We start from the raw sequence: 13631 nt of genomic DNA on the forward strand, positions 1-13631 counted from the left end.
TGAATGCGTTAATTAGGAACTTAAATGAGAAATTAAAAAAAAATACATGGAGGCAAATGAAAATGAAAACACGACAGGCCAACCCCTTTGAGAGGTAGCAAAGGCAGCCCTAAGAGGAAAGTACATTGCAATTCAGGCCTATCTAAAGAAGCAAGAAAGGTCCCAAATACACAGCCTTACCTTACACCTAAAAGAAGTACAAAAGGAACAGAAGAGAAAGTCTCAAGCCAGCAGAAGAGAAATAATAAAGATTAGAGCAGAAATAAACAATGTAAAAAAAAAACAGTAACATATCAATGAAACTAAGAGATGTTTCTTTGAAAGAATTAACAAAATTGATAAACACCTAGACAGACTTACCCAAAAGAAAAGAGAAAGGATCCAAAAAGGTAAAATCACGAATGAAAGAGGAGAGATCACAACCAACACCACAGAAATACAAAAAATTATTAGAAAATACTATGAAAAATTGTATGCCAATAAGCTGGGAATTCTGGAAGAAATGGACAAATTCCTAGAAACTCACACACTACCAAAACTTAAATGGGAAGAAACAGAAAATTTGAACAGATGCATAACCAGCAAAGAAATCAATAATCAGAAATCTCCCAACAAACAGGAGTGCAGGACCAGATGGCTTCCCAGGAGAATTCTATAAAGCATTTAAAGAAAAATTAGTACCTCTTCTTTTGAAGGTATTCCAAAAAATAGAAATTGAAGGAAAGATTCCAATGCATTCTATGAGGTCAGCATTACCTTCATTCCAAAACCAGACAAGGATCCCACTAAAAGGGAGAATTACAGGCCAATATCCCTGATAAACATGGATGCACAAATTTTCAACAAGATACTAACAAATATAATTCAACAATATTATCAAAGAATTATTCACCATTATCAAGTGGGATTTATTCCTGGGTGCCAGGGCTTGTTCAATATTGGCAAATCAATCAACATGATACCCCATATTAATAACAGTAAGGAGAAGAACCATATGATCCTGACAATAAATTCAGAAATACAGCATCCATTCTTGATAAAAACCCTCAATGAAGTAGAGGTAGATGGAACATACCTTAATATCATAAAGGCCATATACAAAAGGCCCACAGTTAATATCAACCTCAATGGGGGAAAACTGAGAGGCTTTCCTGTATGGTCAGGAACAAGACAGGGATGACCACTCTCACCATTACTATTAAGACAGTACTGGCAGTCTTAGCCTAAGAATTCAGACAACACAAAGAAATAAAGTGTGTCCACATTGGCAAGGAAGTAGTCAAGCTTTTGTTATTTGCAGAAACATGATACTCTATGTAGAAGACCTGAAAGACTCCACCAAAAAAAGTTGCTAGAACTAAAACATGAATTCAGCAGTTACAGGATATAAAATCAACGTGATTCTGTTGCATTTCTACATACAAATAACAAAACAGCAGGCAAAGAAATCAAGGAATCAATTCCATTTGCAATTGCACCAAAAACAATAAAGTACCTAACTAAAGAGGTAAAATACTTATCTCTGAAAACTATAGAACACTCAGAGAAATTGAAGAGGATACAAAGACATGGAAAAGCATTCCCTGATCATGGATTAGAAGAAAAAACACTGTTAAAATGTCTATACTACCCAAAGCAATCTACACACTTAATATAATCCCTATGAAAATACTACCAAAATTCTTCACAGAGCTAGAACAAACAATCCTAAAATTTGTATGGAACTAAAAAAGGCCCTAAATAGCCAAAGCAATTCTGAAAAAGAAAAACAAAACTAGAGGCATCATGATTCCTGATTTCAAGCTACCTTACAAAGCTGTAGTCATCAAGACAATATTGTACTGGTACAAGAACAGGTACATAGATCAGTAAAACATAATAGAAAACCCAGAAATGGACCCATAATTATATGGTCAACTCATCTTTGACAAAGTAGAAAGAATATCCAACATAAAAAAACAAACAAACATTCCCTTCAACAAATGGTGCTGGGAAAACTGGATGGCGATATGCAGAAGAATGAAACTGGACCACTTTCTTACACCATGCAAAAATAAATTCAAAATGGATGAAAACTTAAATGTGAGACATGAAACCATCAAAATCCCAAAGGAGAACACAGGCAGCAACCTCTGACCTCAGCCCGAGCAACTTCTTACTAGTCACATTACTGAAGGCAAGGGAAACAAAAGCAAGCATGAACTATTGGGACTTCATCAAGATAAAAAGCTTCTGCATAGAGAAGAAAACAATTAACAAAAATAAAAGCCTACAGAATGGGAGTAGATATTTTCAAATGACATACCAGTTAAATAATATCCAAAACAAAATCTATAAAGAACTCACCAAACTCAACACCCCCCCTCAAAAAAAAACCAAACCGGTTAAGAATTGGGCAGAAGACATGAATAGACAGTTTTCTGATGAAGACATTCCGGATGGCTAACAGACATATGAAGGAAGCTCAACATCACTCATCATCAGGGATATACAAATCAAAACCATGATGAGATACCACCTCATACCTGTCAGAATGGCTAAGATTAACAACACAAAAAACAACAGATGTTGGGAAGGATTCAGAGAAAGGAGAACCCTCTTGACTTGGTGGTGGGAATGCAAACTGGGTACAGCCACTCTGCAGGACAGTATGGAGCTTCTTCAAAAAACTAAAAATAGAACTACCCTATGATCCAGCAATTGCACTATTAAGTATTTACCCAAAGGATACAAAAATACAGGTTCAAGGAGCATTATCAACAATAGCCACACTATGGAGAGATCTCAAATGTCCACTGACTAATGCATGGATAAAGAAGATGTGGTATACATTCACATCCACATTCCATTGGTATATCCAATGGAATTAAAAAAAATGAAATCTTGCCATTTGCAGTGACATGTTTGGAGCTAGAATATATGAAGGGAGATAAGGTAATCAGAGAAAATGTATTTCACACATGTGGAATTTAAGAAACAAAACAAGTGAACATATGGGAAGAAGGGGGAAAATAGGAGAGAGTGAAACAAATCATAAGGGACTCTTAATGATAGAGAACAAATTGAGGGTGATGGAGAGAGGTGGGTGGGAGTTGTGCTAGATGGGTGATGAGTATTAAGGAGAGTACTTGTGATGAGCCCTGGATGTTTATATGTAAGTGATGAATCACTGAATTCTACTCCTGAAACCACTATTGCACTGTATGTTAATTAACTAAATTTTAGGTTTTTAAAAAAAGCATCTTTAAAAAAAAGAAAAAGGAAAGAATTTCAAATGATAATTCTACACCCATCTAAAAATATCTTTCAAAAATAGAGGTAAAATAAACCCTCTTATGAAAAACGGAAAGAATTGATCTATAGCAGACCCACACAATAAGAAGTGTTAAAGAAACTACTTTAGGATAATGAAAAATGACACCAGATGAAAAATGCATCCACAAAAAGAAAGGAAAATATGAAGGTCAGTAAACAAGTAAATATGTTTGTCTCTTACCATTTACATCTCTAAAAGATAACTGACAGTGACTTCTACTTCTAGAAAAATAGAGTATACATTATTTTCCTAACTCCTCCAAGAACAACTAAAACCCCGGTGATTATATATAAAACGAAAAGAAAGAGATTCTGGAGGATGGAGTGAAGAGGGCACACTGGGACCTTGAAACCCAAGAAATGACATCGTGGTCAATTCCCTGACTTTTCTTTATGTCTCATGTATCCCAGACTGGGTGCTAAAGGAGCCAGCAACCAATAAATTTCCAATAGGTACAGACAAAAAAAAAAGCACTGAGAAAATCCTAGTCTCTCTAGCCATAAGACTAGAAAAGGGTCAATCCAAGAAGAAAACAAACAAAAAAACCGTAATGGTGAAGACCGAATGCTATCCCCTTAAGATCAGCAAAAGACAAGGATGTCTGTTCTCACCACTCTATTCAACATGACATTGAAGTCTATCACCAGTGCAATAAATGAAAAAGTAAAATAAAATAAAATAAGAAGTTGAGGTGTTATGGACCTCTTGTAGCCCATCCAACTTAGAATCCATGAACTCTGGTATTATTATTTTTTTCTAATTTTTACTTTTTTTATTTGAGAGAAAGAGAGTGAGTAGGGAGAAAGGCAGAGGGAGAGAGAGAATCTTAAGCAGAATGTTCAATGCAAAGCCTCAGACGGGGCCTGGAATCATGAGCTGAAATCAAGAATTGGACGTTCAACTGACTGAGCCATCCAGGCACCCCTAAAGACCCCAGTATTAAAACATTGCATTAGAAGTACACTTAAAGACTAAGTTTCTGCCCAATATAGAAATTTCCTCTACAACACATTTCAGTTAGGGCCTCCCATCTTCTGCATAGAGAGATCCAGTGCCAAGAACTATGGGCAATGCTGTATAGTCATAAGAGTTGATAGTTTTAGGAAACAGTTGCTCTTAGAAACACCATATTTATCATCACATAAGGCATCTGGGCAGAGTAGCTCAGAAGACAAGCTATGGAATCTGACTGTAGAATCTGTTCAAATCCTGACCTCTACCATATTAAACTTCCCTAATCCTTAAATCACCACACTGTGTGCCATAAAAATCCACAGTGCCACCACACTGAAAGCCATAAAAATCCACATAAAAATTACTCAGGTTATCTTATATTTTTTATCCTTTTGTTTAATAAAGCCATTTGAGGCATCAAGGATAAAAACATGAACAGAAATATTAAACTTATCAAAAATCACTGCTTTGAGATTTTAGAAAATTCCTCCTGATTCTTTACCAGTGAGTGATGTATAGTTGCCTTTATTTTCCTCTGAAAACTTGGAGCCTGCCCAGCCAGACACTGGGAGGAGATCTTCTTTTACTCCTTTGAGATTTTCCAGGTCATATAACTTTTAAATATATATATATATATATATATATATATATATATGTATGTATTATATATTTATATATAGATTTAAATTTATAAATTATAAATTTAAATTAAATTTATAATTTATAAATTTATTTATAAATTTTTATATATATCTTTAAATATATATATATATAAAAATCTATCTGTCTATATATAGAGAGACATATATATTGCATTCTCTTAAGGAAATATTGTCATGAATAAAATATTCTCCATATTCTTAAAAATATTAAACATCTTAGAAATATTAAACATCTGTTTTTAATAAAACATAAACAGAACGTCATAGACAATGTGTTCAGTGACCACAGGCTCCCATTTTATTGGGACATTCCCTGCAAGAATGCTGTCATCCTGATGCCCTGCAGGTGGGGATTGTGAGCTTAGAAAGTACAAAGATCTGTGTTTGAATCTCTTAACTTGAAACTAGCAGTTTAATTAGGAGCAATTTATTAATCCTTTCCTCAGCTATAGACTGGAAATAATAAAATACCTACCTTGCAGTGGTTTTTTTGATGATAAGTTGAGAATATAAATGTATCACAGAATGCATCCTTGATTAGAATTAGATACTATTTATCATTACAATTGCATGGTACTTTTACAGTCATAACAAGACCAATTAGAGACAGCTAAGTTCAGTCTTATCCAAAGGCTGTTTTCAATTTAATAATTCAAAGAAAATAGCATTGAATATTTTAGGCAATGAGATTTGAAGTGACTATAACTGTAACTTGTCTCCAAGGATGCTGGTAAGAAAATTATTTTCAATGTTTGATTTCAATTCTAGATTAAGTATGTTTTAACTACTTTATAACACTATAGGGAAGTTTTTCTCAAAAAATATTAGAGTGAACTATTATGTTTGTGAATAGTTTATGAAACTGGATTAACTAGTTTGTGTGAAGCTATTAGATTTGTTTTTCCAGCTTTTTAAATATTTGAAGAGTAACTATGATTTTAAGATGAGTACAAAGATATAACTAGTACCATCTAAAATTACTTATCTGTGAGAATCATGATCATTCCTAAACTTTGAGCCAAATGAAATACAAAAATAAATAGGTTGCTGTTAAATATTAAATAAGAAACTATTAAATAATTGCTATTAAATAATTGACTGATGTAAAATTGTAAAACTGGCATTATAACTTCCAACTCCAAATATTTGTATTCATCAGGTCTTATCTTATTAACTAATTTTATAATAAGCTAAATGTGATTTTGAATTATACTTATTACTCTGACCTTAGAAAAATATGATAATATTTAGTATTTGTGGGTAAAGGAGAATATTATTATGAACAAAATTTAGAATCACTGTTCTAAGGTGTAGAAATGGACATTACTTACTAATCACTTAATCTTAAGGAACTTACCTATGATAAAATGAAATGTATACATATAAATCTTAAGCCATATAATCTTAATTACAAAGTATTATTTTTTGAGATGATTTGTCAAAACTGAGAAACTATAAAATGAAAAACTTTAGACTGAGAAAAAAAATCAAATGATTGAATATAGACCAATGGCAGACAAGAAGTATTAGAGAATAGCTAGGTTTTATTAAAGGGAAGGATTACTTTGTTCCAATGAGGAAGAGACAACTAATGTTAATTTACCTGGGTTAGTGGCAGTGAAATAAAAGGCTGATGGAGATGTGGGGGTTGGAGGTGGTAGAGTGTGCTTAGTGTGCTTAGAATCAGTCTTTGGAGTAGCAAAAGTATCTCCATAGCTGGAGGGAGACAGCTTGGCAGGTGCAAAGTGCGTGGATATGAATTGGGGGAGAGAAAAATGGCTGAGCCACGGAGGGGAGAGAAAGACAAAAGGGAGAGAAAGGCAGAGGGGTTGAGATAGTGTAGCATCAAGTTAGCACAAGAGAAAAGCCTCTCTGGACCATAGACTGGGGAGTGAGATGTACTGAGTGTCTCAGTTCTTTTTTGCAAACAGCTTTTGGAGCTCAAACTCAGGTTTTGGAAGTACATGACTTTCTTCAGAGTGGAGCAGTGGCATGAACTCCTGGGGCAGAGGGAGCTGGCCCTGGAGTGCATAGTATGGTGTAGTGTTCTCCAACCCTCAAATTGCACTGGGAGAGAACAGTCCCCTTCTGAGAGCACTTATAGAAGAGGGTTTATTGTCTCCCAGATGACAAGAGACTCTGCAGGTGCCAAAGGCCTTCCATAAGCAGGGTGGAGAGGATCTATTCTGGAGGAGTGGAGTGGATCCACACCATGCCAAGTCCTGTAAGACTGAGTTTTGAATCCCAGCTGTGTGCCAAACAAAAAAATGCAAGAGAGTTTGGGGCAGGACAAGCTGACTTCCCTTGCTATTCTGTGAGGGATGCCTGAACAACAGGCATTAAGATCCTTGGTCTGGGAATGACAGATTGGGGTGGCTCCATTTTTCCTCCCAAGACCAACATGGTGGTATTTCAGAAAGCAAAACAGTGTCCCCCAGTGGAGGAAGGACCTGCTGACACAAATCTGGCCCCTCTGTGCCAGCAACTGCCTATTGGCTGAGGCAAGACTGTGAGCTAATACAAAGGCCTCTCCTCCAGAAGACCAGTACAGCCATCACCACCCCAGGCACCAACAGCCAATTCTGTTTTTCTTTTTTCCTCTTCTTTTTATATTTTGGAATAATGCTCATAGTTCCTTTTTTTTTATTTCTTTTTCTCTTTTTGGGAAGATAGTCTGTTTTATTCTTTTCTTTCTTTTTCTTTACTTCTGCTTTCTTTCTATTTTTTTCCCTTTGGAATCAGCCTTATAGTTTTTTGATTTGCTGTTTTTGTGTGTGTGTATGCTCCCTTTCCTTTTTTCTTTATTTAGGATCAGGCTTTCCCCATCCTTCTTTTCCCCCAGGGTTATAATAACAAACAAATCAAAACACACCTAGTTAAATACCCAAATACTCCACTATTTCAAGCAAGAAGCTCTGCAGAGGACTAACCAGTTGGAAAGAGCAGTCAAAACACAACATCAGAGTACACACAGCATATGCCAAAAACATTTCATGGAGTGCCAGATCCTGGACAGTGTACAACCCCCTTTTAATATAGTAGTACTCTTTGGTGCAGGACACACAACAAGCTTTAAAAACATGCAAAAGACAGAAACTTAACCAAAATGACAAGATGGAGGAATTCTCCCCAAAAGAAAGGTCAAGAAAAAATCACAGCCATGGATTTGTTCAAAATAAGTATAAGCAATGTATCTGAATACGAATTTAGAACAGTCATAAAACTACTAACTGGACTTAAAAGGCAGAGAAGACACCAGGGAAAACCTTGCTACAGAGATCAAAGACCTAAGAATTAGTCAGGATTAATTAAAAAATGCTATAACTGAGATGCAAAATAAACTAGATACAGTGACAGTGATGATTGAAGAGGCAGAGGAGAGAATACTGAAATTGAAGATAAAATTATGGAAAATAATGAAACTGGAAAAAAGTAAAGGAAATTACTAGACCATGAAGTAGACTTAGAGAACTGATTCCATGAAATAAAACAATACTCATATCATAGGATTACCAGAAGAAAAGCATGAAAAGTGGGCAGAAGGCTTATTTGAACAAATTATAGCTGAGAAAATCCATAATCTGGAGAAGGAAACAGGCTTCCAAGTCCAAGAGACAAAGATAATTCCCTTCAAAACAAGAAAAACAAGCCAACACCACAGCATATCATAGTAAAACCTGCAAAATACAAAGATAAAGAGAGAATTCTGAAAGCAGCTTAGGGACAAAAGGTTCTTAACCTACAAGGGTAGACACAAGGTTAGTTGCAGTCCTGTCCACTGAAAATTGGCAGGCCAGAGGGAGTGGCAGGAAGTATTCACTGTGCTGAATAGAAAAAAATGCAACCAAGAATCCTTTATCCAGCAAGGCTATCATTCAGAATAAAAGGCAAGATAAAGATTTTCCCAGACAAACAAAAACTAAAGGAGTTAGTGACCTGCAAGAAAGCAGCCCTACAAGAAATTGTAAGGGTGACTCTTTAAGTGGAGGAAAAAACAAAACAAAAGACCAAAAGCAACAAAGACCAGAAAGAACCAGAGAACATCACCAGAAACACCAACACTGCAGGTAACACAATGGCACTAAATTAATATCTTTAAATAATCACTCTGAGTGTGAATGGATTAAATGATCCAATCAAAAGACAGGATAACAGAATGAATAAGAAAAACAGGATTCATCCATATGCTGCCTACAAGAGACTCATTTAAAAAATTTATTAATGTTTATTTATTTTTGAACGAGAGAGAGGCAGAGCATGAGCAGAGGAAGAGCAGAGAGGTGGGAGACATAGTATCTGAAGCAGGCTCCAGGCCCCAAGCTGTCAGCACAGAGCCTGACATGGGGTTTGAACTCGCAAACTGTGAGATTATTACCTGAGCTGAAGTCAGACGCCCAACCAACTGAGCCATCCAGGCACCCCTAAGAGACTCATTTTAGACTAAAGGACACCAAAAGATGGAAAGTGAGGGGATAGAGAACTATCTATTATGCTAATGGAGATCAAAAGAAAGCTGGAGGAGCCATACTTATATCAGACAAGCTAGATTTTAAAACAAAGACTGTAATAAGAGATGAAGAAGGGCATTATTTCATAATTAAGGAGTCTATCCATCAGGAAGATCTAACAATTGTAAATATTGAGTTTCCCAACTTGAATGCTCAAATATATAAATCGATTAATAACAAACATAAAGGAACTTACTGATGATAATACCATAATAGTAGTGAATTTTAATACCTCTACTTACAGCAATGGAAAGGTCATCTAAGAAAATCAACAAAAAAACAATGGCTTTGAATGATACACTGGACCAGATGGACTTAACAGATATATTCAGAACCCTTCATCCTAAATCAGCAGAATAAATCTTCTCAAGTGCACGTGGAACTTTCTCCATAATAGATCACATACTACATCACAAAACAGCCCTCAACAAGTAAAAAAAAAAGATTGAGATCATATCACGCATATTTTCAGATCATAACGCTATGAAATTTGAAATCAAACACAAGAAAAAATGTGGAATACCCTCAAATACATAGAGGTTAAAGAACTACTAAAGATATAATGGGTTAACCAGGAGATAAGAGAATAAATTAAAAAATACATGGAAGCAAATGAAAATGAAAACATGATAGACCAAAACCTTTGGGAGGCAGCAAAGTCAGTCCTAAGAGTAAAGTACATTGCAATTCAGGACTATCTCAAGAAGCAAGAAAGATCTCAAATATACAACCTAACATTACACCTAAAGAAGCTAGAGAAGGAACAACAAAGAAAGCTCAAAGCCAATAATAAAGATTAGAGCAGGAATAAATGATATAGAAGCAAAGAAACAAACAAATAAATAGAAACAGAACAGATAAATGAAACTAAAAGCCGTTTTTTGAAAGAATTAACAAAATTGATAAACCCCTATCCAGACTACTCAAAAAGAAAAGATAGAAGACCTAAATAGATAACATCACGAATGAAAGTGGAGAGATCACACCAACACCACTGAAATACAAACAATTATTAGAGAATAGTATGAAAAAATTATACACCAACACACTAGGCAGTCTGAAAGAAATTGACAAATTCCTAGAAACTCACCCACTCCTAAAACTGAAATGGGAAGAAATAGAAAATTTAAACAGGCCCATAATCAGCAAAGAAATTGAACCAGTTATCAGAAGTCTCCCACATGGGGCGCCTGGGTGGCTCAGTCAGTTAAGTGTCTGACTTTAGACCCAGTCATGATCTCTCGGTTTGTGGGTTCAAGCCCCGTGTTGGGCTCTGTGCTGACAGCTCAGAGCCTGGAACCTGTTTCGGATTCTGTGTCTCCCTCTCTCTATGCCCCTCTCCTACTCATGCTCTGTCTCTCTCTGTCTCTCAAAAGAAACAAACGTTGAAAAAATATTAAAAAAAAAGAAGTCTCCCACAAACAAGTGTCCTATGCCAGCTAGCCTCCCGGGGGAATTCTACCAGACGTTTAAAGAAGAGTTAATACCTATTCTTCTCAAACTATTCCAAAATATAGAAATGGAAAGAAAGCTTCCAAACTCATTCTATGAAGCCAGCATTACCTGATTCGAAAACCAAAGACCCCACTAAAAAGGAGAATTACAGGCCAATATTCTGATGAACCTGGATGCAAAAATTCTCAACAAGATGCTAACAAATCAAATTCCACAGTATATTAAAAGAATTATTTACGATGATCAAGTGAGATTTATTCCTGGGCTGCAGGGCTGGTTAAATATTCACAAATCAATCAATATGATACACCACATTAATAAAAGAAAGGATAAGAACCATATGATCCTTTCAATAGATGCATTAAAATTATTTGACAAAATACAGCATTGTTTCTTGATAAATACCCTCAAGAAAGGAGGGATAGAAGTTTACCTCAACATCATAGAAGCCATATATGAAAGGCTCACAGCTAATATCATCTGCAATGGGGAAAACAGAGCTTTCCTCCTAGGGTCTAGAAGACTACAGGGATGTCCACTGTCACCATTGTTGTTCAACATAGTACTAGAAGTCCTAGCCTCAGCAATCAAACAACAAAAAGAAATAAAAGGCATACAGATTGGCAAAGAACTCAAACTTTCACTCTTCACAGATGACATGATACTCTACATGGAAAACCTGAAAGACTCCACTTTATAATACTGACCTATGGGTTTGGTTTTGTGCCAGTACCATGCTATATTCATAATTACAGCTTTGTAATATAGATTAAAGCCCAGAATTGTGATGTCTCTGGCTTTGGTTTTCTTTTTCAACATTACTTTGGCTCTTTGGGTCTTTTCTGGTTCCATAAAAATTTTAGGATTTTTTGTTCTAACTCTGTGTCAAATTCTGGCATTAGTTTGGTAGGGATTGCATTGAATGTGTAGATTGTTTCGGGTAGTATGACATTTTAACAATATTTGTTCTTCCAATCCATGGACATGGAATATTTTTCCATTTATTTATGTCTTCTTTAGTTTATTCCAAAAGTTTTCTATGTTGCTCAGTGTACAGATCTTTTAGCTCTTTGGTTACGTTTTTTCCTAGGTATCTTATGGTTTTCAGTCCAATTTATAGTTGCACTAAATGGTTGTGTGTTCATTTCTGGATTTTCTATTCCGTTCCTCTGACCTATGTGTCTATGTTTGTGCCATATCATACTGTCTTGATCATTACAGCTTTGTAATATAACTTGAAGTCCAGAATTGTGATGCCTCCAGCTTTGTTCTTCTTTTCCAAGGAGTTTGTTTTTTTTGTTTTTTGTTTTTGGCTATTTGGGTCTTTTGTGGTTCCAAAAATTTTTAGAATCGTTCTACATCTGTGAAACTACAGTGAGATATCCCCCCACACCTCTCAGAATGGCTAAAATCAGCAATACAAGAAACACCAGGTGTTGGAAAGGATGTGCATAAAGGGGATCCCTCCTGCACTGTTAGTGGAAATGTAAACTGCTGCAACCACTCTGGAACACAGAATGGAGTTTCTTCAAAAAGTTAAAAATGGAACTACCTTATGATTCAGTAATTGCACTACTAAAAAACATAAATACCAATTCAAAGGGATATATGAACCCCAATGTTTACAGCAGCATTAGCTGCAATAGTTAAATTATGGAAACAGCCTATGTCCATTGACTGATAAATAATTAAAAGATTAAAGAAAGTAAATAATTAAAGAATAATATATAACATATATATTATTATATAGTGTATATACTATATATAGTATAATATATAATTATACATATATATGTGAGAGAGAGAAAATATTGGATATATACATGGAATATGCATATATATGTATAGAATATTAGTCAAAAAAGAATGAAATCCTGCCATTTGCCTGACATAGATGGAGCTAAAAAGTATTATGCTGAATGAAATAAGTCAGAGAAAGACAAACACCATATGATTTCACTCATCTGTGGAACTTAAGGAACAAAACAAACCATCATAGGGTGAAAAATAGAGACACAAACCAAAAAACAGACTCTTAACTATAGTGAACTGATGATTAACAGCAGGGAGGTTGGTGGGAGGATGGTTTAGAATGGTGATGGGGATTAAGGAGTGCACTTGTGTTGAGTACTGGATGTTGTATGTAAGTGTTGAATCATTATATTGTACACCCAAGACTAATATTTCACTGTATGTTAACTGTTTTTAAATAAAAACTTTAAAAAAGTGTCTATTCATGTCTTCTGCCCATTTCTTCACTGGATTATTTGTTTTTCAGGTATGGAGATTGGTGAGCTCTTTATAGATTTTGGATACTAGCCCTTTATCTCATATGTCATTTGCAAATATATTTTCCCATTCCATCGGTTGCCTTTTAGTTTTGTTGATTGTTTCCTTTGCAGTGCAGAAGCTTCTTATCTTGATGAGGTCCCAATAGTTCATTTTTGCTTTCAATCCCCTTGCCTTTGGAGATGTGTTTAGTAAGAAATTGCTGCAGCTGAGGTCAAGGAGGTTTTTTCCTTTTTTTTTTCCTCTAGGGTTTTGATGGTTTTCTGTCTCACATTCAGGTCCTTCATCCATTTTGACTTTATTTTTGTGAGTGGTGTAAGAAAGTGTTCCAGTTTCATTCTTCTGCATGTTTCTGTCCAGTTCTCCCAGCACAATTTGTTAAAGAGACTGTCTTTTTTCCATTAGCTACTCTTTCCTGCTTTGTCAAAGATTAGTTGGCCATACATT

The sequence above is a fragment of the Lynx canadensis genome, chromosome D1 (assembly GCF_007474595.2).
Source record: "Lynx canadensis isolate LIC74 chromosome D1, mLynCan4.pri.v2, whole genome shotgun sequence".
In the NCBI taxonomy this organism is placed as follows: domain Eukaryota; kingdom Metazoa; phylum Chordata; class Mammalia; order Carnivora; family Felidae; genus Lynx; species Lynx canadensis.